Source organism: Parus major, chromosome 1, assembly GCF_001522545.3.
Source record: "Parus major isolate Abel chromosome 1, Parus_major1.1, whole genome shotgun sequence".
NCBI classification, from domain to species: Eukaryota; Metazoa; Chordata; class Aves; order Passeriformes; family Paridae; genus Parus; species Parus major.
The window spans coordinates 8,254,683-8,258,398 of NC_031768.1; the positions used below are offsets into that span (position 1 = coordinate 8,254,683).

The 3,716-nt window shown below is 43.5% G+C and overlaps 1 long non-coding RNA gene across 1 annotated transcript in view; it reads left to right on the forward strand.

Annotated features, from left to right (window-relative positions):
- LOC109022815 overlaps positions 1-3,716 on the forward strand; it is a 50,370-nt gene that overhangs the window by 42,426 nt on the left and 4,228 nt on the right. The gene's annotated exons all lie outside the window — the stretch shown is intronic.

Below are 3,716 nucleotides of genomic sequence, written 5' to 3' on the forward strand. Positions count from 1 at the left end.
CTTAAATCACTAAGCATGACCTGCATTTGCCCTGCCAACTCTTCAGTACTCTTCTTCAGCTATCACTGCTGTTCCTTACAGCTGGAATTAAGTTTTGGCTCAACTAAGTAAACTTTGATCAGCGAAGATTGCAGATCTTGGTGCTCATCCCTCTTTCTAGATATATTGTGCTTGTGTTGGAACCCACTTTGCATGAGTGCCAATCCCCTGAAAATAGGCCCATTAAAGAGCAACAGCATTCATTAATCCTCTAGCATATAATGCAGACCACAAGGAACTTTCCAAGGGATTTGGCAAGGGCAAGCAATGCTTTGACTGTGGCTGTGAAAGATCTGTTGTCTGAATGGAGGCACCTCAGATTTCCTGCCCCTAGAGAAAAATCCTCTACACACATACACATGGAAGGGATCATCAGCCTTTACAGAGGCCACAAAGGTTTGGGATTTCTTCAAAAAGCTGGTAACAAGATTGTGTAAGAATCAAATAACCTTGCAAATAGCTGTATCTCATTAGTCATGAGAGCAAACGCTGGGCTGAATTAAATGTTGATTGTGGCTTATGAAGTATCTCTGTACACATAACCTTGGGCAAGACCCAGAAATTCTGGGCTCTGCATCTGAAAGGCAGCTGGTTAAATAGCCATGGCAAAATAATCAAAAAAGGACTGTTTATTTTCTCAATACATTAACCAAGTGATTAGCCAAGAAACAGGAGACAAAGAAGAAAGAATAAACCTTTCCTTTTTTTGTGAAATCTGTTTTTCAGACTTTTCACCAGTATTACACATTCCTGGAATACAAAACTAAGCTCAATATATCTCAGCTCAGCCATGAAATGTTTCCCCAGACTGAATGATCAGTTCAGTGCCTTGCTCAGACCTTGATGCAGCTCTTGTTCCTTCTCTCACAAGAGAAGATAATTCTGGATTACTTACAGCCCTGTCTTATGAGAGGCAAACATTAATTCAGGAGTTCTAGGGGACTTCTGGCAACCAAACTTTGGTGCTTCCTCATTATTTGGTTATTCCTGTATTTCCCTTTTAGCAGCTCAGACTTTCACAGGTCACTGCTTCCGCTAGCAGACAATGAGTAAATCTTCTGTATGTGGTGTCATTCCTGATGTAAGCTGGCTCAAATAAAATATTTAATTCTGTTTGAGAATTTTTACTCTGTTCTCTCCTGGTTGTCCAGGCTCCCCACTCAGTCCTTCCTAAGTTACACTAATGATTTGCAAATTCTTTCCACAGTCCTCTTACCTGCTGTGGTTACTGTGCTGTATTCCTTGCAGTGAACAGGAAAAAATGCTGCTCATCCTTGAGAAAATTATAAAGAAGCTTTGTGTCACTCTTTGTCTACTACATTTCTAGTTAATGTTAGATCACTTTTGGAAAATCAGGCACAGATAATCAGAGAATCCCCCTACTGCTGTTAGAGCACTGCAGAACGAGTATTTAGTCTGGGAGCTGCTAACAAGCAATCCTGCACTTTTCTTTCCAGGCATAGAATAGGAGTAATCTGCTACAGGCCATGAATATAGTGAGGGAGTGGTTGCAAAAGCACTGGATTTGGGGCCATTTGAGGTGCTGTAGGATGTCCTTGCACCAGTTTCTGCCCTCAGAGCCCCATCGGTCCTGTGTCATATCTGCTGGACCTGTACAGACGTCTCCAAGACTCCCAGCTGCCTAAAATGACATTAAAGTACCTCTGGGCCCCAGTGGTCCCCCATGGCCTCAGCTAGGATCAGAGCCAGATTTAGTACTAACTTTGGATCTGCATCTGGACTTTGGGCACCAAAGTTAGCATGAATATTCCCTCTTGGGACACAGCACAACCTCCTGCCTGTGTGTGAGGTCTGGGTGTGCCTGCACAAGCAGGAGCACACAGCCAGCCCTGCAGGGAAGAGGAACACGATGTGGGGGTCAGTCCACCCCTTGTGCCTCTGAGCAGGACATGGATTAGGCTGGCAGCTGCCCCCACCAGAGAGGGTCCTGGAAAGGAGCCAGAGCACAGCCATGCAGAGGTGTGGGGTGAGATATTGGACCAGGGATTATTGAATGAGTCAGATGTGGGTAAGACCTGCTAGACCTGAACTGACCCAGGGCTGTTCTCTGGGTCAAACAGAAGAGCAGGACTTCTGTGGAAGGAAGGTGTAGGCTATCAGGAGCCAGGCAGGAGCGTCTCTGTGAAAACACAGAAAACAACACCTTCTCCTTCAAGTACACTCAGCAACAAAAACAGCACTGCTACTGATTAAAGCATAATAAATGTAATGAAAAACACTGTAAGCTGTTAGTGACTGCTACCTGTTATGCATTCGGTTTAAGCCCTTTGAATGCTGATAAACTGGTTTCCCCCACAGAAAATCTCCCTACATTATTGCTGCTTCCTTTATTTACCACATTTGCAGTCATCGCTAGTAAATTCAAGTAATGAATTAATGAGGAGCTGGGGTGGCATCATAATGCTGTTTTGCACACTACCACAGCTACCACCCAGCAATCCCAAGATGCTTAACCTGCCCAAGGGGATTAATCCTTGCAGTGCTGTTTTGCTGTATGTCAAGGCAGTGAAAGTCCCTACAGGCACAACAGAAACCCTTCAGGGCATCACATGTCAGAGTCTGTGGGGCAGAAAGTCTATTTGGTACCAATCCAATGCCTCTAGGAAGTGCCAGATCTGCTTGGCGAGCACTGTGCAGACAGTCTACACATGTTCCATAAATCTGCCTGCTGGGATGTTTTTGGCTCCCAGCACACAGGCTGGGTACTGCACATGCAGGAGGGTGTAGGTTTGGTGATTCCACGGACTGGAATCCAGTGCTCAGGATATGTAAAGTCCACCCAGTGTTTCTATAAAGCACCAGAACAGCTCATGGTGTGAGCAGTTTGTGCAAGACAGAGCAGGGACTGTCATCCTTTGCTGTACGTCCACAGAGGAATAGAATGAGGTGAAATTACCCTCCTGGAAATGTTGGACCCTCTTACTCACAAGCTATGCCAGCAGCTCTATGCATGTGTTATAAAAATATCAAGGGGATTCAGCTGTCTGGCATCCTGCTCAGACTCCTGGGTACAAAAAGTGTCAGCAATAACCAGGATGCACGTTAGCTCTAATCAGAGCACTGAGAATCAAAAGAGGAGCAGGATTGTTAAACTGCTCACCACAAAACATTTCACAACACAGCTTTGGTATTATAAATGTGCATGACTTCACTGACAGTACATTGAGCAACACCATAAAACTGATATTAATGTAGTTTTTATGAAAGGGCTAGCAAAGTGAGCTGTCTTTACTCTCAAGCAGTACTAAAATTAGGTCAATAAGGACATCTTCAATTCTGAGCACATGAACAGCTCACCAGGTCCAAGAGGACCAATCATACCTCTACATATCTTGCTGAACTGGAACCTAATTCAAAAAACAGGACTTACTGCAATAAGAAATATACTGTATTTCATGCATTTTCCTCCACATGCTGAACTGGGAAATAAAGCATTGATTTCTAGTACATACCCTATTCCTACATCATTGATGCAGCTATATCTAAGCTGAAGTGTAAATGTTCACTGAATTATTGAAACCCTTGTAATGTTGTAAAGGAAAATGTTAATCTTAACAAGACACACACAAATGCCTGCAAAACCAAGAAATCAATTGTAAATAGATAGACAGAAAAAAAAATTGTAACTTTATTTTCATTTCAGCAATATGTGGCCC